The 23851-nt window shown below is 41.8% G+C and overlaps 1 pseudogene; it reads right to left on the bottom strand.

The window, feature by feature from the left end:
- Nucleotides 1–4502: 4502 nt before the first annotated feature.
- On the bottom strand, nt 4503–4712 carry LOC100769111 (annotated as a pseudogene).
- Nucleotides 4713–23851: the final 19139 nt, after the last annotated feature.

Below are 23851 nucleotides of genomic sequence, written 5' to 3'. Positions count from 1 at the left end.
AGGGAACTGGAAGGGCTCAAAAGCAGCCTCAGGAGTCAAGTGTCTCTCTGACCCTCTCCTGTCTCCCTGTCTCCTGTCTCTGTTCCGTGCTGCCCCCAAAGTGGATCATAGAAACCAGATTTCCTCTTCTCTAAGGTGGGTCATACAAACTGGAATGCCACTTCATCAAAGCAAGCTGTACAGGTTGGAAGATCACGTTGTCTCTTTTCTTTTGAAGTCCCCCACTCCAGAGGGGCCCTGTTCATAGCTGGGAGAGGAGAACACTAGAGGGCAAGAAAAATCCATCTGATAGGGCTTGTTGGCTCTCCCCTTGTCTGTTAGCATGGCATCCACATGCTCTTGTCTCATCATGTTTCTCCATGGCTGCCTGTTCTTAAACATAGAAACAGCTGTCCCTGAGGATTTGGGTCTTAAGTACGAAGGCTCCTGCAGCATGTAAAACCTGAAGTAAATTTGTTATGTCTTTCTCTTGTCAGTCTGTGTTTTGTGGCAGAGACCTTGACTGTGGACCTTTAGGCAGGAATATGATCACAGCCCCACCCCAAACTCAAATTCTAACTGCTGTTTTCAGTTGCGTTGCTTTGTGGACTCCCATGCACATGTATGTAATTAAATCGGTTGTTTTTGCTATTACTCCTTGAACTGCTTGATATACAAGCTACAGCAAGTGGAGAAGGCTTCTAACATAGTTTAGAGGCTTAAAGATTATGGAAGATAAGGTCAACTCAGGGCCCTGTGGGAGTGCAAAAACAGGATGGGAGCCAAGGATGAAAAGGAGTTACAGGAAGGGCTTGAGAAAGAGACACCCTAAGTTTAACATCTTAGATTATGAAAAGAGACTGAGGGAGAGAGAGAGTGGAAAAAGAAATGTGATTTTCCCATGGTGCCCCCACCCGGGGTGTGTGTGTGTGTGTGTGTGTGTGTGTGTGTGTGTGGTGCAGAGGTTGATGTTGTTGAGCGTCTTCCTCAATTGCTCTTCATCTTATTTTTTAATGGGGTCACTCACTGAAACTGAAGCTCACTGAGTCAACTAGATTAGCTAACCAGCAAGCCCAGGGATCCTCTCCTATCTGTCTCCCCAGTTCTTGGATTCCAGATGTGTATCACCATACTTTTTTTTCCCCATGGGTGTTGTGAACTGAACTCATGGTTCTCATGCTTGTACAGCAAGTACTTCACTAAGTCATCTCTCCAGCCCTGTTGCTATTTTTTTGAGACATCACCTCACTCTGTAGCTCAAGCTCGCCTTAAACTTAGTCACTCTTGCCTCCCGCCTTCCCCTCCTGAGTGTTGATATTACAGGTGTGCACTGCCACACCTGGCAGTAATATGGGACTCAGGCCAGATTTAAAGGTAAGAAAACGTGGGCTAATGGAAAAGAAAAAAAGCCTGTCACTCTGAGATTAGATGTGGACTGTTCTGTGGCAGGGGATTAAGTTTTGACACAATTGACAAAATCAAAACTGTAGGGGCTGGAAAAATGGCTCGGTGGTTAAGAGTACTTGCTGCTCTTGCCAAGGATCCAGGTTCAGTTCCCCCTTGTAATTTCAGCTTTAGGATAGCTGATGTCTTCTTCTGGTTTCTACAGGTACTAGGCAAACACTCACACATCTAAAATATAATGGATCAATACTCACTTTTCAGTTAGTGAGCCATGCTAAATATCAAAATATATATCACTATCAATTTATCACCACATCTCTTCCTTCCCTAAACCTGAAAAATGTACCACAGACATCATCTCATGATTTCAATTACAAAAGGAAATTCTTTAAGGTAAGGGGAATAAGCAATTCATCTCTCTCTCTCTCTCTCTCTCTCTCTCTCTCTCTCTCTCCCTCTCATACTCTCTCTCTTACACACACATTTTTACTTTTAATTTTTAACTTTTTGCCTAATCTTTAAAGCTGATTGTACATTCTATCCAATGAGCAATATAACTTTACAACCCACAAAATCATATTTTATTATTTATAGTTAAACATCCTTGTTCCTTGCTTTTCTGTTCACCCATTTTAAACCCCAAATTATAGTTTTTCTTTCTTTTTTCTTCCTTCCTTCCTTCTGTTCTTTCTTTTTAAAGAACAAATCTATCTCTTTATGTAGCCCAGGTTGATCTTCAACCCATGGAGATCTGCCTACCTCTGCCTCCACCTCCAGAGTGCTAGGATTAAAAGCATGTGCCACCATGCCAAGTTCTATTTCTTTTTAAATGAATTATAATTCTATTTCAACTAACTTGTCTTGAAATCCTTTTTGGCAGCACAAGTCAAGATCATGGTATGAACCGAAGAGAATAGGAGGAACTCCTTAGGCTGTAGCAGCAGTGAAAGGCTGAGCCTCATAGTGATGGGGATTTGACCCTGTTCCTATGCTTCATGTTCCTGTTTGTTTCTCATTAGCGCCCATGTCTTCTTGTTCTGTGTCATTTTACAATGGAAAAATGAAATACACCGCCATGTAAGTGATGGGATCTGGATAGGCTGCTGTTATGATACAGTGTGAGCAGGACGGGCCCCACAGCAGGTGAGAGATAGATGCACCATACAGACAGCTGGGGGAGAGGGGGGTGGAAGTGAGAGAGGAGAGAGAGAAAGGGAGAATAGAGCTGCCTCATAGGAAGAGAGGGGTACAGAGAGAGGCAGAGAGCTAGAGAAAGGGAGAGATGGGCAAAAGAGAGGAAGAGGAAGAAGAAAGAAAACAGGCAGGGTCCTGCCTTTTAAAGGGGGGCATAACTGTAGTCATGTAGCTGAAGACGTCAGGACCCTGAGCAGTTCAGAGTACTGCCTGAGTACTGGCAAGCACATGCTCATAGGGGTGATGCACTCAGGTCTCTGGGTGGGCCAGGTGGGCCTGAGTGCTAACAGCTACTCCAATATTGAAAAAGTTGCATGAACAGAGTCCCCTTTCACTTGTTCCCCAGTCTCCTCTCATGTAGCAGATTATAAACAAATGGTGCAAGACTCAAACATGGGAGATACCAGAGACAAGGCAGGACCATCCTTGTCCTCCAAAGTGCAAGGGGCACAGGGAAGATACTGAAGACATGGTTCTCACTAGCTATCCCCCATCCATGCTCAGTTCCATTATGTCATGTTCTGTGCTGTGTCATCTGTGACTGTCATCTGTTCATCATTAAATCTAGCATGAAAATATCTAAGTTTGCTTGTTTCTTTGAGTCTTCAGTTCTTTATGAATACTCCAATGCCACATAAAACTTATGCGAAATAAATTCATAATTCTTGTGGTGCTGGGAGGTAGAATCCAGGGCTGTACCCATGGTTGGCAAGAGCTCTACTACCAAGCTACACCTCAAGCCAGCTTTTCTCTTGTGATCGGAGTCTCCATTATTCATTTGATGAAAATTAAAAAGAAATGCTTTCCTTTAACATTGGGGGAAGTGTCATGTGAGATCACCATTTGTTGTGCTTTGCTTGCCTTTAACTGTTCAGGAGAGCTATGGGATTTTCTGTTACTCTCCCTACTTCTATTAAGTGTGGGAATTTTGCACTGTGAGCAGAAACTGGAGCTTGCCACAGAACCTCTTAAGCATGTTGCTTATTTATTTTTTTGTAAAATACTATTTATTTATTTTGGACAGTGACATGTCATGGTGCCTGTGTGGAGGTCAGAGGACAACTTGCAGAGTTGGTTCTCTCCTTCTGCCCTGTAGGTTCTGTTAATCCCAATGGTGGGAATGAGACCACTACCACAATTTGAGCCAAATTCGAAGCAAGCTTGATTTTTATTGGGGTGCACCCAAGAGTTGGCCAGTGACTACCTCCTATGTTGGGTTAAAGAGAGCAGCCAAAAATCTACATCTTGGGCCCCTCTTAAGAAGTACAATTATGAATAGTTTTACAGAAGGGAGACAATGGGGTAATAAGGAAATACAAAAAAAAACTAAAAAAATCATCATGTGGTCACACATCACGTGATTAGGGATGGGTCAGGGAGGGCCAGGATATTCTCAAAAACAAATCAAGGTCATAGGTTGGGAAGGTCAGGTTCTAGGAAGCAGAGCAACTCAACTCTCACAGTAAACAGAAATTTATTTTTAAAAATACAGCATAATGGTTCCTGCCTTCAAAATGGAGTTAGACAGGTTCCTCATTCCCCAATTGACTTATGTTTCCCTGGAAAATCTTTGATAGGGGGATGTCTTAATAATATCATCAAGCAGCAATGATCCTAGAATTGTTCATCTGATGGATAATCAAGTTAGGCACAGGGCCCAATTATAATTAGTAGAAATAATATTAGAGGGCCAATGAGGGGAAAGAACCATTTTAACCATATTGGCCAGTCTAAATTTTTTGAGAGATTTTGTCTATTTCTTTACATAGAATATCAGTTTGGTTGTCAATAGTATGAGAAAAATCAGAGATATTAAAACAGCACATTCCAGTAAATTTCTGACAACCAAGATTATGTTTTCTTCACCATCACACGACAAAGCTTTATTCATCCTCAGTGGCTAAAGAAAGGCAAGCTCATTGCCGTCACTCTAGTATGGTGTTACCTTCTGCCAGTTCTCTCTCAATCCGTTTCATCTCATCTAGTCTCTTCTTTTCCTCCACTGCCACCCTCATCTCCTCCTCTGCCCAGGGTTTTAGGTAACTATAGTGTTTAGTGCCATAGGCCATGCAGAGGACCAGGGCTGAGTATCAGCTGAGCTTGATGAGCAGAGAGACCTGAAATGGGGGCACCATCTTGTCCATGACTTTCAAGCCGGAATTGCAACTGAGGTGGAAGTCCCCAAGATTATGTTTAAGTAACAGGTAATCTATAGTAGCTTTGTCTTGAAGAATAATTTTTCTCAGTTCTCTCATTTCTTGATTGATTTCTGCTAATATTTTGATATTTAGTAGCTTTTGAAATGAGACGGACTACAAAGAGAGGTTTTTAAAATAGCCTAACAAGTCCGGGGATAGGTAGCAGAAAGGCTGCAGTAGTAGCAACTGTAGTGGGGTCTAATAGATGTAAGGAATCATTGAAATGTTCAGGAAGAGCTCTTGCCATTCTATTAACAGACTGTAAGATTTGCTGAGTAAAATACATGTAACTCGTCCTATCCCACATAAACCCTTATATCCTGCTGGAGTGCAGAATAAGTATTATTTTCACCAAGGGTGTGATAAAAAGTGGAATTACAATAAGAAGGGATATTTGTGCAATTGAAACATAAATAGTGGAGGAAAGGGACATTATCACCGGAACAGCAGACACAGTCTTTAAAACATTAGTAGGGGCTTGTTCCATTTTGTCCCATTATGCTTTATGCTTGTGTGATTTTTGTAAGAAACCCCTATTCCATATAAATTTCTCTCTCTCTCTCTCTCTCTCTCTCTCTCTCTCTCTCTCTCTCTCTCTCTCTTTCTCTCTTTCTCTCTCGTTTTTCGAGACAGGGTTTCTCTGTGTAGCTTTGGAGCCTATCCTGGCACTCACTCTGGAGACCAGGCTGGCCTCGAACTCACAGAAATCCACCTTCCTCTGCCTCCCAAATGCTGGGATTTAAAGGCGTGTACCACCAACACCCGGCCTAAATTTCTCTTTAACAGCCCAGAAATAGAGGAATCTCCTCTGACACAGAAGTTTTCCTTTTGGATTTTCAGTGCTAAATGGACCCAGAGTTTATATTAGTTACTCTGGGTATGTTAAATTCAACTGAAGTGATTAATGAAACTTCCCCTTCCCTTCTTATTTTAGCATACCTGTAATTTCAATTATCAGAACCCTTTACAGAATATTTGATTATGCTGAAATGCATTATTATGTTGAGATTGATCAGTTAGAATAGCCCATCCCAAGTGTCCTCCAACCACCTGGCTAAAGACTGTTTGTTCTATTTCTTTTGTTCAAACTATGGCCCTGGTGGATAAAGGCAATCTTTTGCATGGCAAGACAATATCAGGGTGTTTCTTATGATAGGGGTGCCTCTTATTTCCTTTGTCCAGTTGCATTTAGGTTCTGTTTGCACAGGTTGAAAACAAAACAACAAAACTGTTAGCCATAGAACAGTAATGATTTAAATTTCAACATTAAGAATACAAAGTTTTCCACCACTCAGGAGGCAGAAGCAGGTGAATCTCTGTGAGTTCAAGACCAGCCTGGTCTACAAGAGTTAGTTCCAGGACAGCCTCCAAAGCCACAGAGAAACCCTGTCTTGAAAAACAAAACAAAACAAAAGAGCACAAAGATATGCCAGACCGTCACACCTTAGAAAGTTTGATTTTTAATGATCCTTTTCAGTTTCTTTCCACCTTTGAGGGTTGGGCTCCTCTTCTGTAAGTTCTTCAGGTGCCTTCTTGAGGTATGAGTCATGAACCCAGGAAGAAATACCAGTGACTTTAACAGCTGTAGGAGTCCAGAGAATCACAATGTAGGGTCCTTTCCATCTAGGTTCAAGCTGGTCAGCTTTGAAGCGGAGGGCTAGTACAGCATCTCTGGGTTGGAAAGGGTGATCAGGTAAGTGGGTACCTAACAGATTGAGCAGCCTGGACCTGAGGGAGAATCTTATCCAAAGTTAATTGCAATACTCTTAAGTACTCAGAGATTGGAATGGTGCAATCTGTTAAAAGTCTAGCATATACCCGAGGAATCATGGGAGGTGGTCCCCCATAGACTATTTCATATGGAATGAAATTTTCTTGGTAGGGGATACATTGGACTCCGAGAAGGGCATAAGGCAAGAAGTCAACTCAGTTGCTACCAGTTTCAAGAGTATATTTAGTTAAAATCTCCCTTAAAGTTCTATTCATTCTCTCTATTTTTCCTGAGCTCTGGGGATTACACATCTAGTTTACGTTAAGAGACTTAGAGAGCAATTGAGACAACTTGACCATGAAGGTTGGCCCATTGTCGGACCCTGGAGACATGGGGAGGCCAAAGTTGGGCATAGTTTCTGTTATTAATTTCCTAGCTACCACTTGGGCCATTTCCATTCGGTATGGAAAGGCCTCTACCCAACCTGTGACAGTATTGACAAGGACCAGCAGATATTTGTAGCCATGCTGTCCTGGCTTGACTTCAGTGAAGTCCAATTCCCACAATTCACCATGTGCTGTACCTTGACTCCATTGGCCTGGGGGAAGCATGTCCTTCTTTGCATTTACCTGGCACAGGTCAGGCAGTGATCTGATATGCTCTGAAGTTTTTCTGTGTGTCCAGGTAGCCAGACATGGGCGGGGGTGAGTTCTGGGATCTTAGGTGACAAGTGCATGGTGTTATGTAAGACAGTTAGCTAGTTTGGGCCCAGTACCTTTGTCATGAAGATTTTTCTATCAGGCAAGATCCACTACCCATTGTGACTCTCCTGAGCCCCCAAGTCAGAATATGGCTTGATCTTTTTCTGGATTGTACTCAGGAACATCCTCACTGAGACTGAGTGGGGCTGAGGGACAGCAGATGATTCCAGGACAGCCTGGGATTTGGGTTCCCTGAGAGCAGCCTGTTTGGCAACTTGATCTGCATGGTTGTTACCTTGAGTTTGGGGGCTTTTGTGTTTTTGGTGTCTGGGACAGTGAATAATGGCCAGTTCAATTGGTAGACAGATGGCCTCTAGCAACTGGGTAAGTTCATATTTATTTTTTTAATAGTCTTTCCCTCTGAGGTTAGTAAGCCCCTCTGTTTATATATCTATCCATGAACATGAGCCATGGCAAAAAGCATATTGGCCATCTGTGTAGATTGTTCACTTTTTTCCTTCAGCCCATCTTGAAGCCTGTGTCAGAGCAGTTATTTGTGCTCTCTGGGCAGATGTGCCCCTGCACAAGGCTTATGCCCAAATGACCTCCTCCTGGTCTGTGACCACCACTGCCCCTGAATACCTGGTTTCTTCTTGAATGAAGTTGCTGCCATCGGTATAGAGATCTGTATCTCTGGTGGTGAGAGGACCGTCTGTCAGGTTGCATTCCTTGGATGATGTCCAGCATCTCCAGGCAGTCATGGATGGACTCCTCAGGGTCATCATCTGGCAGCAGGGAAATGGGATTAATGGCCAAGGATTTATCAACAGTCAGACTGTCCTTATTTAAAAGAAGGGCTTGGTGTTGTGTCAGACAGGCTTTAGACAACCACTGTCTGGTGGCATCTCTCAGCAGGGCTTCCATAGTGTGTGGAGCTGTTACAGATAGAGTCTGTCCCAACATGAACTTGCCAGCTTCTTTTACAAGAATTGCAGAGGCTTCAATGGCTCTCAAACAAGGGCGGCATCCAGATGCTACAGGATCCAGTCTCTTTGAGATAGAAGATATCAGCTATTTCCAGGGACCCAGTGTCTGAATCAGGCCCCCTTGGCAATGCCCTTTCTTTCATGGAAGGTAAAGGTGAAAGGGCTTGGAGATATCAGGGAGAGTTAATGTGGGGGCCTGTACCAGGCCTCTTTTAAGTTCTTAAAGGCCTGTTCATATTCTTCAGTCCATTCCAAAGGGGTGTTGCCCCTGTTCTTAGTGGAGTACAAGGGTTTGGCAATTTCAGTGAACCCAAATATTCAAAGATGGCAAAACAACAGCTCCCAGAAATTCCCGAACTTGTTTCTTGGTAGTTGCAGTTAGGATTTTTAGTATGGCTGCTATAGGGACCTGGGACAACAGTCTTTTTCCTAAGCTCAGCTCATATCCCAAGTAAGTAAGTTGAGAGTGAGCAAATTTGAGCTTTCTTTTTAGAAACTCTATAGTGTAGCTAACTGGGCTAGAGTTTCCAAAAGGCCTCTGGTGGCTCTCAAACAGCCCTCCTCATCTTTAGTGGCCAATAATAAATCATCTACATATTGAAGCAAGGCTACCTCAGGGCACTTACTATGGAAGAGACTTAAATCCTGGTTGAGTGCTTATAAAAGATCTTGGGGCAGTTTTTGAACCCTTGAAGGCAGTCTCCAGGTTAGTTATCTTGATATCCCCAGTTCAGAATCAGCCCATTCAAATGTGAAGATGGTCTGGCTCAATTTCAACAGAGGGATAGAGAAGAATGCATCTTTTAAGTTCAATAGATTGTAAACTTTATGCTCAGGTGTTAATAAACTGAGCATAGTACAGGGACTTGGAACAGTTGGGTAAATGGATTCCACCTTCCTTTCACTTCCTTCAAGTCTTGTACTAGTCTATAGTCTCAAGTTCCAGGCTTTTGGACAGGCAACAAGGGGGTATTCCAGTCTGACTGACAAGGGATAAGTATTCCTGCTTCAAGGAGGTGCCTGATGTGAATATTAGTCCCTTTCCTGGCTTCTGAACTGGTGGGTACTGCTTGACTTGAATGGACATTGCCCCAGATATTAGGTGCACTATGATGGTGGCACATGTTTTGCCAAGCCAAGAGGATTGTTCACTTGCTAAATTGTAGGAATTTCCTGAAACAGTAACTTTTTCCATTCCCCTTCTAGGGAATGGGTTGGATTTTGGAGGAGCAGATATTCCTCACTTATTAGGCAGGATAAAGCCTTAGCAGGGCCTCCCAAATTGTAACCTAGGAGAGTCTTCTAGGAATGATATTGTTGCCTGGAGCTTTACAAAAGTTAAAGGGTAGGGGCATTCAGGAATAACAATAAAAGAAGGAGTCACAGTTCCATATCCTAGGTTAACAGTCTGGGCAGTTGTCCATTTGTATTCTTTGACATCTCCTGTTGCCCCCTGTATTTCCATTGTTTGGTTGGTAAGAGGTCTCAGAGGCTCCTGTAATACCGAATGAGTAGCCCCTGTGTCCACCAGAAATTTTACAAATTAGCTCCCTATGGTGAAGTTTACCATAGGCTTCTGGGGGCCTAGTTTGAAGGAGTCTTGACCTTGCTAATTCTCCACAGCTTGGGTTTGGAGGGGCCCACATGTTTCCAATATGTTTCCTTTTCCAATGACCCATTTCTTTGCAGTAGGCACATTGGTCCTTTGGTAAAGGTCTCCTCTTTTTATCATGATGTGCATGGGCAGAGTTGAGAGTGGCTGGGGCTTGTAGTGCAGCTACAGTGGTGTGCCCTATCTTCTCTATCCAAACATCTTCTTTAATGTCTCTGCCATCAGACTTTCTGGGCTGTCTCTAATAGCTCTGACCTGTTCTTTGCTACAAATCCATCCATCTTTTGTATCTTTCTACACATGTCAGAGGCCGACTGAGTAACAAAGTACAGGTTAATTAACTTGAGATTTGCCAGGTCCTCTGGGTCCATAGGAGTGTATAACTGACAGGTGTTCAGGAGATGCTCCAGGAAAGCTGAAAGCGATTCATCTGGGTCCTGTATCACATCTGTTACCTTAGATAGGTTAGTGGGCTTGCTGGCTGCCCATTTTATCCCCTCTAGCAGAACCTGGTGGTACTCACTGAGTGACCCATGTCTGTCTGTGTTGTAGTACCATTGAGGTCTCCTTTTTGGCAGAGGACAGTCGATCACCACTGAAACTATTCCAGGAAGTACTTCAGTTGCTTTCATGAGAATCTGTTTCCTTTCTTCAGTAGTGACAAGGGTACAGAGAATATGCTGATAGTCGTACTACATGGGGAGATTATTAGAGAAATTAAGGAATCTGGGTTAGTGCTGAAAAAAGGGTTCTGGCCCTTCCAGTTGTAGAGATCTGTGGTGGAGAAAGGGACATGCAGGTAGCAATTATCAGAAATGGCTGTAGGAGAGAATGATGACTGAAAGAGGTGCTACCCCAGAACCAGAATCAGAGGAGAAGTCGGGAGGGCCCTATGGAGTCCCTGGTGGCTGTGGGGAGAGGAAGACAGGGGGAGGTAGGGAAGAGATGGAGGGAGAAGATAGTTGGAGGTAGGGAAGAACTGAGTGGTGGGGTAGGGTAGGTGCAGATGGGGACAGAGTGAGGTCTTGGTGGTGGGGACTGTGGTGGCAAGGATGGAGGTTGAGGTGAGGAGGGGAAAAGAGGGTAAAGATTGTTATATAGAGGAAGAAAGGGTTCTTCCTCCTGTGAGTACTGCAGAACGGTCTTCAGGGAGGGCTTGCTTGCCCCTGCTACAGGCTTTCATCCAGGGGGAGGGCAGGTTGGAAGTTGCTTCAGCCCAAGGAAAGATGTATCCAATATGATCTGGGTGGCCAGGCTTACTGAGGGTGACATTTACCAATGCCCAGACTGTTTGAAAATCAAAAGTACCCTGAGATGACCAGTCAACCCCAAATATGGGCCATTTGGTTTCACAGAGTATTTGGAGGTGATGCTTGGTGATTGGCTAATCATAATCCTCCTTAACTATAAGGGGTAAAGTTTATCAAAATTCTTTAGAGCACAGGTTAGAGGGTTGATAGGCTTTCTAGTCTCATTACCCATACTTTCCATCAATTCAGTAGTCCCAAGTCCAAAAGAAAGCAATTAACACAGAAAGCACAAGTGTCAGTAAGGGGGCATTAAAAATGAAGTAAAGAACAAGACAAAATATACAAAGATAAGACAAACAGGACATAAAACCAGACCAGGTGGGTGGTGTGATGTCTCACTTTTTGCCCTGGACAGGAGAATATTGGGGTCCCATTGAACCCCCTCCATGTCCCACATAGGGATCCCACAAAACAGAACTAGACTATAACTCACCAGGGGACCTCCATAGATGTTTGCTGCTTCCCTCAGCATGAAATTTCACCCCAATAGTCCTGAAACTGAGGGCAGCCCTGGAGCCCTGGAGCCCTGGAATGTCTGAGACAGCCTTTTAGCCCCCACCCCCTGTAGTTCTGGAGCTAAAGTCCAGGTTTAGAATTTGGGTGGGTGGTCTGAATCTTACTGGGGCTCTCCAGAAAAATCTTAATTCCCAATGGTGAGAATGAGACCACTACCACAATTTAAGCCAAATTTGAAGCAAGCTTGATTTTTATTGGGGTGCACCCAAGAGCTGGACAGTGACTGATTCCTAAGTCAGGTTAAAGAGAGCATCCCCAAATCCACCTCTTGGGCCCCTTTTAAAGGGTAAAATCATGAGTAGTTTTACAGAAGGGAGACAATGGTGCAATAAGGAAATATAAATAACCTTAAAAACCATCATGTGGTCACCCATCATGTGATTAGGGAGGGCCAGGGAGGGGCCAGGGAGGGTTAGGATATTCTCCAAAACAAATCGAGGTCATGGGTTGGGGAACATCAGGCTCAAGGAAACAGAGAACAACTCAACTCTCACAGTAAATAGAAACGGATTTTTTTTCTTAAATACAGCATAATGTCTCCTGCCTTTAAAACAGAACCAGGCAGGTTCTTCAGTTCCTGGAGTTCAGCTCAAGTTCTCAGGCTTGGCATCAAGTGTCTTTATCCACTGAACCATCTTGTCAGCTCTGTGTTGTTTATTTTGAGATTGAAAGTATGACATTCATGGTTGCACGTCCAAGTTGCATGTAAGATGCCTTATTAAATAAGTTGTAGGTGCTAGGGCTTTGTACCTTGCCAATAGTGCATTAATGAGTCCCGGAAATCCAAGAAAATTCTCTGCATTGAGTCATTTTTGTTCTGAAATTCATTTTTCTTTTCTGGGGGTATGTACCACTGACTATAAAGTTGTGGCAAATCAAAGAAAACAACTTCTTCATTAAAAGTCCCTGGGGCTAATTACAGAGACCCAGGAACTCCTACACTGTCAGAGGGTGACACTAGTCTAGTCTCCCAGTGAAACTAAGAGAGCAGTCATCAGGAGAACCATACTTACTCTTTGAATTTATGTTTGCAGTTTATGACTCAAAGGGGGAACTTCACACCGTTTCTATAGAGCCATGGTATTATTAACCTGTAGTGGTCCCCTCACTCATTTCCCATATGACTAATGGCTCTCATAAAGTACACATTTAGGGTTTTGTAGACTTGATACACAGATTGCAAAGAAGAGTGGTTTTTCATTTGTTAAAGAAATGGGAGTAAATCAGGGAAAAGATTTCATTTTAAAATTTTTGTTTGGGGCTAGGGATGGAACCCAATGCTAAGCACAAATTCTGTCACCGAGCAGCACCACTAGCCTTTTGTTATTTTGAGATGGAGTCTTCCAGTCGTGCTTTGCTGCAAGGGCTAGCCTCAGAGCCTAGTTTCAAATAATCCTCCCACCTCAGCCTCCTGAGTAGCTGGGGCTATGTGTACTGTATCTGGCTTATGTGGAATAGTTATCAGGTAAATCTTTGCCAGAATGATCAGTTTTTTATGATAAACTCTTAGTTTCTGACTTTAATAAAGAAAATATTTTCAAAACTACCCAAATGTGACAAATGACATTCAATGCATAGTCTTTGTGGTCTACCTTGGTTTCCCCCTGAGAATAAAATCAGGATGTTTGCAAACTTACATATCATCTCCTTTGACATCAACACTTTTCTGTGAACTGTCTGGGTTAATCTGTGGTAATTGATTCTTAAATCTGATAACAAATGTAGACTATCCTTTTCTGATGATTGACTCCACTTTGCTATTGTTATTAAAGCAGGCACTCTGCTTCCCTCCTGTGGGCTCCAATTCCCACACAGTGAGGGAGAATCAGGCACATGCAGACTTTCCATCCAATTCATTCTCCATTCTGTTGATACTGCACCATGTTGAGGAGATAGCAGTATTCAGTCTATTCTCCTGGATTGAACTTGTAGCTACTTCATGTTGTTGTCTTTTCTTTTTCAAACTTCAAAGAAGCGTAATGGCAAGCCTTAAATGCCTATCTTTTTAGCTTTCTTTGTCCCAAATATGTATTAGAGACTCAGTTCACCTTATGTCCCATTGTCAAAAGACTAAAATATTGTCTTCTTCATAGTTTTGAATTGACAGAAGTTTTACAGACCTCCTTGAGGGCTCCATCTAGGTTTCCTTTTTAGCAACCAACCTGTTGTAATTGTGATGAAAACAGACACAATGTATGTGTAAATTTCCAGGCAGAAACAAAAAAAAGAGACTCTAATAACCCAGGAGAGCCTAACAGTTTTTACTGACTGCCTTCCACCTTCTCATCTCTACATCTTTCAGTCTCTAGTGTCATGGTGAGAGTGAAGAAGCCCTGAGCTTCTGATTTGATCGCATAGTGGGTTTTCTTTGTGGGTACCTTAGTTCTGAAGATACAGAAGTTAGAGATCAGATATAGCCCGCCAGAGGGCTGCAAGTTGGCTGGGATGAGGTTCTGGGGTTGTGTATGCTAGTGGAGCATTTCCTGGGTGCTCTTTGAAACCTTGGGAGGCAGCTCTTCACAGCAAGAGCTAACTTCTGCCTTTCCACTGAACAAACAGATTTGCTACTTGACATGTTTTTCCAACCCCACCCATCATTGACTTAGCCAGCATTGATACAGAAAAGCAAAAACCTTACTCTGACTGAAGTTACAATTTTACCTGATATTTTCTAGCCCTTGAGAAATGAAAATATAAAAATAATGGAGGTGTGTGTGTGTGTGTGTGTGTGTGTGTGTGTGTGTGTGTGTGTGTGTACTGGTGGAGTATTTCCTGGTACCTTTTGAAAACCTGGGAGGCAGCTCTTCCTAGCAAGAAGCTCTTCTCCTGCCTTCCCACTGAACAAACAGATTAGCTAGTTAATACACACACTGTCTGATACTTCTCTCTCTCTCTCTCTCTCTCTCTCTCTCTCTCTCTCTCTCTCTCTCTCTCTCTCTCTCTCTCTCCCCCCCCCCCCGTGTGTGTGTGTGTGTGGTGTGTGTGTGTGTGGTGTGTGTTCTTCCCCCGCCCACTGTCACAGAGCAGTTTCTTGAAGAGGTGTGATTCCTCTTCAAGAATCAGAAGTTCATTTTCTAAGTTGAATCTTGTTAGCATCCATTACAAATGATGGTTTTCTGAAAAGTACCTCTTTTCAGAACTTTGCTAGAGGGTAGAAATACATTTCTCACTAAGGAAGCCAGTATGGCAAGAGAAAGCAGAAGCTGGTCTCTGGGCTAATTTGCTAGATTATCAAATAGGGATATAGGTCAACAAAAGCTTTTCTTTGATTTACTGCCACAAAGGATTCATTGAGGTTTCAATTTTGTAACTAACTGTCCTTTGCTGCCCTTGCCCTGCCCTGTCAACCTTCAGCAGACAGAAACAAATGGTTCCAGCTTAATCATGTCTTACTTTACTGACTTTTATTTTTGCTTTGTTGAGACAGGGTTCTGTGTGGCCCAGACTAGCCTCACACTCACTAAAGAGCCCAGGTTGTTCATGAACTTCTACTCTTTTCACCTCCTACATCCATGTGCTGGAATTACAGGTGCATACAATACATCCAGCCTGAACTACTGATTTTTAAAAGATAAACCACATTAGTACTTTTGTTTGAGGGTGTACCTATGGAAGGATAACACTGAGGCAGAGAAAATGCCTGGAAACAGCAAAAGCTGCAACAGAAAGCTAACAAGTGAAGTTTTTCTATGGACAACCCCTTGCTTTCATGCACGTTATCTTGTGTCTAGCACTGACCAGTGAGTGCATTGTGAGGAATGTGAAAAGACATGACCAGTGATCTCAAGATGCATCACACTTATCAAGATGTGGAGAAAGCCAGAGCATGGTATTTTTTTCTGGGAAACAATATTAATTCATATGGTCAAAGTTAATATGCTATCATACATACAGTATCAAACTGTGAGGGAAGTGTGTTAGGAATGGTGAGAAATTTGGCATGATTCAAATACTGATAAGGATTTTTATGCCATGTGAAAGAAAGAGGTTTCACTTGATCTAATGTATTTAGAGATAGGGTCTCACCAAGTAGCCCTGGCTGGCCTGGAATTAGCTGTGAATATCAGGCTGACTTCAAAATCATTGAGATCCATGCCTCTGCCTCTTGAATAGTGGGATTAAAGGCGTGCTCCACCACACCCAGGAAGAATTTTCATTTTTATTTTGTACATAATAAAAAATACAAAATTGAAGGATACTGAATAGGAAAAACCCTAATAATTATATTTGCCTTTTATAAAAGTAACTGTGGCTCTGTTGTGAAATTGAAACATGTAAAAGAATTCATCTGCCAAGCATGATAGCGATGGTTGTAATCTCAGTATCTCAGAGGCAGAAGCAGTCTATCTCTATGAGTTCAAGGTTACTCTGGTCTACATAGCAAGTTCCACGACAGCCAGGGCTACATGGTGAGAACCTGATTTAAAAACAAGTCTTCATCTGAGGACTGACAAGGTATCCCAGTGGTAGAACATTTGCTTCCCATGCATGGGGCCTCTAGGCTCTGTCCTCAGCACTAAAAATGATCTTTGTGAAGTTGCATGGTCTGTTGAGTTTAGCAGGCAAGCACACCAAAATCCTGAATGTTTGAAAATAGAATTCTACTATCTACCTCACTGGATGGTTGTATATGGAGATATGCTTCCTTTCAGTGATAAATGTAACCTCTGTTAAGTGCCAAAGCAGGCCACACAGTTGGGAAGGTCATTATTTAAAATCACAGGACCTACATAGGTGTGAGAACTAGCTGGTGGCAGCAGATAATTTTGAACCAGTCCCTTCTGAGTGCAGGTATGGACCATTGGCAGCTCTAGAGGAGAGGTTAATGGCCATCTGGCTTTGAATGTATATTTCTGGTATCTCTGGCCAATATCCAAGCCTTCCTCCTACTGTCTTGTGAGACTGGAGGGTAAACAGGAACCTGAGGACATAATTACAAAATAACTTGAGAGTCAATACACAAGAAAATCACTCTCCCTCCTGCTTCTTTCTGTCAATGGGATGAGATGGTGAGGGGGTTAGGAAGTGATCATTCCCTTTACCCTCTTAGATTCAATATACACCTGTGAATTATACTGACAAAGGACAATTTAGTATTTTCATGTGGCTGGCAAGTCACAGAGAGTAATGAGAACTTAAATCAGTGGATATCATGAAGGCTTATACCTTATTTAAAGAAGGGAGCTATATTTTGAGAAAGTTACTAGAAAGTCTATTGAGGGAACTAACAGAAGACAAGGACTGTTTGAGTTGGTTCTGTTTCTGCAGACCCATCTCACTGACTGCCTATCTTCAGCGATCAGAATTGTTTTTCCATGCCTGTTGCAGGGTATCTTCCTTATGGGAAATTTATGACCTAGTTTTATACAGAAAAATCTTAGCAAAACCTTTGCCTATATCCATTGATTCTCGATTGTTCTTAGCTCAAAATAATCTTTATGATAACATGGCATATTTAGGATTCACTTATTCTGATCACATCCACTCTTATTTTAGTTTTTTGAGACGTGTTTGGGTGTGGGGTGAGCTGTTGGTCAGGTGTCCACTCTAAAATATCCAACACAAGTTGGTTTACAATCCATGGATGAAGACTCTATCCCTCCGGTTCCATTTAGAGGACATCCTTTCCAAGTTTACATTTCTTGGGTCCCACTTAGCCCCTTCAACCACAGGCTATTCACTTTCTCTAAGTTGGTTGTTTAACAAGCAGTAACACATATGAAAGTGCTCATACGATAGATTTATGATTTCTGATGTTGTGTCATTGAAATCTATCTTTCAAAAGTGATTACTTTGGTATTTCTTGTAAAGGCAACAGTACCCTTGACCCCCTGTTCACCCTCATCTTAGGGTATGACAGAAATGGTAGAGCAAAAGAATGGTTGTGGTTCCTACTGTCCAAAGAGCTCCAGCTTGCCTGCAGCCTGAACCAGCAACTCTCATTTGTTTTTATTTTTTTATCACTTGCCTTGATCTGCATTGCGGTCAGCATGCACATGCTCTTAGGAGCATAATTGGACTACCTCATTGCTATAGTGATAACCTCGAGCCCGCTCTAATCAGTGAAACAGCATTTTGTTCAGACACTTTTGTCCTTTATTGTTATTAGCCAGGCCCCTATGATTCACTTCGTAATTACAAATGACCCTGACAACACCCACGGTGGTGACTAACTCTTCCTGGCTGCAGCTGGTGATTATTGCCTTTGCATTTAGTCATTTCTGAGAGGCCTCCAGATCCTTTGTGTTCAACAGATATCTATTCAGTTCTACAGACACTGAATACCTACTCTGCTCAGATACTCAGGTGGGTTCAAGGGATAGATACACAACACCTTCTACCTTCCAGATATTATTCATTCTCCTCAACTCCCTTCTCCCATGGGTCCCTTTGGGTTTCAGATTTCTGCTTTGTCACTGAGATCCTCGAAAAACTTGTAAGAGACCTCACAGATGTGTTCGTGATTCCTCTTTGCTCTCAAAGCTCTCTGCATTCACATTTCTAGAGGGAAATTGTCTCTCAGCTTGGTTTCTGTGCCAGGTGCTACGAACTTACTCCTGTTTAGTCTTCGCACTCCTGTGCAGTAGGTGCAGAGGAAGAGACTAAAGTTAAGCAAGTCAAGTAGCTTGGCTAAGTTCACTTAAGCAGTAGCAGAACACCTCAGGCCAGATCTAGTCCAACTCCAGAATTTTGTACTTTCCTAAGAATTAAACCCATGAGCTATAGCTGTCAACAGGTGGGGAACATGTAAGCAAATATGTGAGTGTATATGCATATTTTAAGACAATCACTTCTGTTTCCATGGCCTCATGATTCATTAACAATGGGCCTTTAAAAATATTTCCCCCTTCTCAAGGTGTACCAGGCTACTAGCCTGACTAGTGAGCATACTTCCCATGAGGTCTATCCATCTGTTGATTACATAGGGCCCAATGCCAGAGCCTGCACAGTGGATACTGAGCATGGGCCAGAGTACTAGAAGCTCAGCAAAAGCTTTTACAGAGCAAGAGCTTCTGCATCTGTATGAACAGGTTTTATTTGCTTTGTTTCTGCTTTGGGAACCAAACACTGCCTGCCCTACCAAGAAGGTTTAATCAATGAGAGGGATATTTCACGGATGGGGGACATCAATGCGAGCTGTATGGTTAATCCATAACACCTGCCACCTGTGGCCCCATATGAAGTCTTGAATCCTGTAAATACAAATGGATTTTCCAATCCACTTTGCATTTAAAATTGCCGATATCTGGAAGGAATTGGTGGTTACCATGGTAACCAACCTACATAGCATAAAATAGTCAGTGCATTTTCTTTTCATGGGTTTCAATTAATAACTTGTGAGGAACTTCTACAAATCCTGAATATGCTAGGATCCTTGGGCTAGGAACCGGGCACATGATTTGTTTTGCTTTTGAAAGACTAAAGCTAAGGACTGGCTTGATTATTCAGAGGATCTGGAGGATCCCTGAACCACTACACATTTCTGGTATAATGAAGGTTATGAGATAACCGGAACTGGAAACTCTCCCCATCCCTCTAAGGAACACAAACTTCCCATGTGTTCAAGAATAATAATAAATACTCAAAAGGGTTCAGTGTTGGAATGCTTAATTGTCTACTAAAAAGTCTACTTGCCAGTCATGGTGACACATACCTAGAAATCCAGTGCATGGGAGGTGAAGGAACAGGAATTCATGGCCATCTTTCCTACATAGCAAGTTCCAGGCCAGCCTAGACTACATGCAACCCTTTTTCAAAAAACAAACAAATAACCAACCAAATGAAAATTTAAAAATCTGGGCTTCAAAAAAAATGTCTCATGGATTTTGTTCCTTTCTTTGTTCTTCCTTTATTGCCTTCTATTGTAGAAAGAGGGTGTTTTGTCTTTTATTATTACTCCATATTAGTTGCATAAAACATTGTGTTTCATGGTGACATTTTTCATCTGTGTATGTTTTATATTTCAATTTTGTGTGTCTCCCATTGCCCTCTTTTACTTCCCTCTCCATTCCTCCTTCCCCTTCTTCTCTTTTGATCACACCCCTACTGGAAGTGGATATTTTACAATTTACTATTTCAATTAATTTATTTGTTTGACTTTGTTTTGTGTAAGTTTTTGAGAAAAGGTCTCACTATTATCCCTGGTTGGACTTGACCCTGCTGTGTAGACCAGAGTGATACTGGACTCATGGAGAGCTCATTGGAGCCTCTGTCTCTTAAGTGCTGGGATTAAAGACATGTGTCCCCATGTCTGGCTTTCTTTATATTCTTTTCCTTTTAGCTACACTGAATTTTTAAAAGAAATGAATATAGCACTATATAGCAATAAGATTTATTTTTATTAGTTTTAAATTATGTGTTTGTGTGTGAGTATGTGTCAGGGGTCTAGGAATCAAATTCAGGTCATCTTAAGATCAGTGCATGTTCTTAACTGCTGAACCATCTTTGTGGCCCCTCAAAATATATCTTAATTTACTAGAATGCTCATCAGAAATACAGTCACTTAAGCTTATCTCCCTGCAATAGGGGGGCTGTGAGACACAGAGCAGGACACAGGAAAGCTTTTGTGAATATTTATTGCTGCCCTATCAATGAAGGATAGATTTTCATAATTCTTTTAGACAAACTGTTCTTAGCATGTGTCCCTCCTGAGACTGAATTTTACTTCTCATAACCTCCAAATCACAGATTAATGACACATTTTAGCAGTTAAGAACAGTGAATGACTCCCGCTATTTTTGGAAAGTGTAAACATAACACTTTAATAACAGAAAGTAATTTTTGGCTGAGAAATAATTCTTTTTTTTTACCTACTTTCCACAGGCAGTGGTGGCGCACACCTTTAATCCCAGCACTTGGGAGACAGAGGCAGGTGGATCTCTGTGAGTTCCAGGCCAGCCTGGTCTACAGAGTGAGTTCCATTCCCAATGACACACTTTCTCCAACAAGTCCACACCTGCTAATCCTTTCAAATAGTGCCACTTGATAAACACTCAAATATATGAACCAATGGGGGCCATTATTATTCAAACCACCACAATGGGTATTTTGCCAGTGTATATGTCTGTGTACTACATGACTTATGTCATGAATCAAACATGGATTCCCTGTCAGAATAGTCATTTCTCTCAACTACTGCGCCTTCTCTCCAGCCTCCAACTCTGGTGAGTTCAATGAGTCCAAGTGATGAATTTTAATGTGAAAAGCCAGGGTGATTTTCTAGTAACTGCTCCTCACTGGCTACCTTCTATTGCTTCTATTGTCATATATAACCTGGTGTGTGTGTGTGTGTGTGTGTGTGTGTGTGTGTGTGTGTGTGTGTGTGTGTGTCTGTTAACTTTTCATCGCTGTGACAAAATGCTCAAGAAAATCAGCTTAGAAGAGGAAAAAATTACCTTGGCTCATTGTTTCTATTTATGGACTCTTGGTTCTGGAGCCTTTGGCCCTGTGACAAGACAATCTAGCATGGCAGTGTGTGTGGTGAGAAGACTACCTTATGGCCAACAAAATGCCAAAACATGAGAGAAGAAAGGCCCCAGTGCCTTCAAGGGCATGACCTCAGTTATCTACTTCCTTTAACTAAGTCCTCCCATAAAGTTGCCACTACTGTCACCTGGGAACCAAGCTTTCAACACAGGAGTTTGGGGGATATTTCAGAGCCAAACCATAACACTATATTACACATGACAATCACAATAATTTAGTACTATGATTATTATTTTGTGTGACTTTATATCTTTGGACAAATGCCAGAGAAGTAGGGAGAATATATGTTTAGGAAGCTTTCTATATTTGTCTGCTTATTTATCGGCACTCCCCATTTCTTCCTCTGATTTTTGAAGTAATCTGTTGTTGTTTCTTTACTCCTACATAGTTCCACAGCATCTTTATTCCTTTGTTTTGTAATAATTGTATAGATCACTTCTATGAATGTTGAAAGCCTAGTATTATGATTTACTGCACTTATTTTTTAAAAATATTTAGAGAGAAGAAAAGAAAAACCACACAATTATTCTTTAAAAATCACAACAGGAGGGTGTATTGGCACCTGAGAGGCCATGATATGAGGGTTTGCAGATTGAAGGCCAGCTTGGGTTACCCTCTTGCAAACAAAACAGATGACAGTTAATTATCACCAATGATGATTTTGAGTTTTTCTCTGCTTTGAGTAGATATACACTGCAGTTCTGTCCTTTCCTTTTGGCCTGAAGAACTTCAATATCATAAGGCAGCCAGACCATCAGCAAAATCTTAGTCTCTATTTCTCTGGTTATGTTTCTGTTCATTTTCAATTTGGAAAGATAACTTTGCTGCACACAGATTTTTTTTTGTCAACAAATGTTTTTCTCTCTGACCTTTGAATGTGTCATTTCCCTGGGTTTTGGCCTCTGCTATTTTTGATGAGAAGTCAGTTACTCACCTCATTATGATTCCCTTGTACTCCATGAGTCATTTTTCTTTTGCTGTCTTCAAGGCCCCTTGAACACTGATTGTTGTCTATGATGTGTCTGGCTGTGTATCACTTTGTCCTCAGACAACTCACAGTTCACTGGGATTCTTGGAAGAGTTTTCTCATTTGAAACTAGAGGTTTCTCATCAAATTTCATAGAATTTCAAACATTGTTTCAAATATTTTGTCTGTGTGACCTTGCTTTCTTTTTTTCTAGCACTCTCATTCAAATGCTGACATGCCTTGTGCTAGAATACATGTCGTCTTTCTTAGTGCTTTTTGTTCTTCATATGGCGTGATCACTTTTGATCTGTGTTACATCTGGAGACTTTCCTTCTGGAAGCTTAACATTGTTGAGGATCTCTAGTCACTCTTTCCACTTTCGCTATTATTCTTTTCTCTTTTTTCCTCGCTATTACTCGTTTCAATGCTATGTCTTCTCTTTGATTCTTTGAAACTGTTTACCTCTTTACTGATGGTCTTCATTTCACGAGTCATTATTATCTGCAGGTTCCACATTCACAGATTCATACAGTCATGGATTGAAAATATTGGGAGAAAAGGACCCCCATGTATTAGGGCTCTCTAGAGTAATAGAACATATATATGTATGTGTATGTGTATGTGTATGTGTATGTGTATGTGTATGTATGTGTGTGTGTATGTATGTGTGTGTTTGTGTGTATGTGTGTGTGTGTGTGTGTGTGTGTGTGTGTGTGTGTGTGTATGTATGTATGTATGTATGTATGTATGTATGTATGTATGATGAATGGAAGGTTCAAGAATCCAATACTTGCTCAATCCACAAGACTGGATGTCTCAGATGGTCTTCAGTATACACCAGAATCTCAAAGAGGCAGGCTCTATTTCCAGTAAAGGAATGGACTTGCTAGTGAGATGAGAGCAAGCAGACAAAGAGCAAAATTTCCTTCTTTCTTATCCTCATGTAGGCTTCCAATAGAAGGCTTGGCTCAGATTACTAGTGAGTTTTTCTAACTCAAAAGATCTGGATTAGTTGGGAGGTGGTGGTCCCCACCTTTAATCCCAGCACTTAGGAGGCAGAGACAAGTGGATCTCAGTGAGTTCAAGGCCAACCGGGTCTACAAATCGAGTTCCAGGACAGCCAGGATTATTACACAGAGAAACCTATCTCAAACCCTCCCTCCCCCACCACACACAAAGAAAAAACAGATCTGGATTAAAGGTCTGTCTTCCTATCTCAAAGATCTGGATTAGAAGTAGATTTTCCAACTTCAAATTAAACAAAAGTCCCTCATAGGTGTGCCCTCTATTTTAGGGTTTCAGTTAATTCTAGATGTAGTCAAGTTGACAACCAAGAATAGCTATCACAAGTCCACCCCTTGTAAACTTGACACACAGTCCTATCTCCTTATGTAGTGATTAATTTCCAAAAGAAAACAGTAAACAGGTGGTAAATAGGCTATAACTATCCCATGTACAATTGCAAATGCATTATATATTTTAGCAGGTCAAAATTATGACTAACATGATATAACTATCTCTTGTACAACCACAAAAGCATTATAAATTTAAAATAAGTAGCTGTGATGGTTTGTATAGGAATGACGCCCATTGGCTCATGAATTTGAATGCATGGTCATTGGGAGTGACACTGCTTTCCAGGGATTAAGAGGAGGAGCCTTGTTGGGGCAAATGTACCCTTGTTGGAAGAAGTGTGTCACTAGGGTGGACTTTGGGATTTCAGAAGCCCAAACCAGACCCAGTGGCACTCTCTTCTTGTTGCCTGTGGATCCAGAAGCCAAACTCTT

Source organism: Cricetulus griseus, chromosome X (assembly GCF_003668045.3).
Source record: "Cricetulus griseus strain 17A/GY chromosome X, alternate assembly CriGri-PICRH-1.0, whole genome shotgun sequence".
Classification (NCBI taxonomy): domain Eukaryota; kingdom Metazoa; phylum Chordata; class Mammalia; order Rodentia; family Cricetidae; genus Cricetulus; species Cricetulus griseus.
The sequence above is the reverse complement of the archived record's forward strand: the minus strand, read 5'-3'. Positions and strand labels throughout refer to the sequence as shown.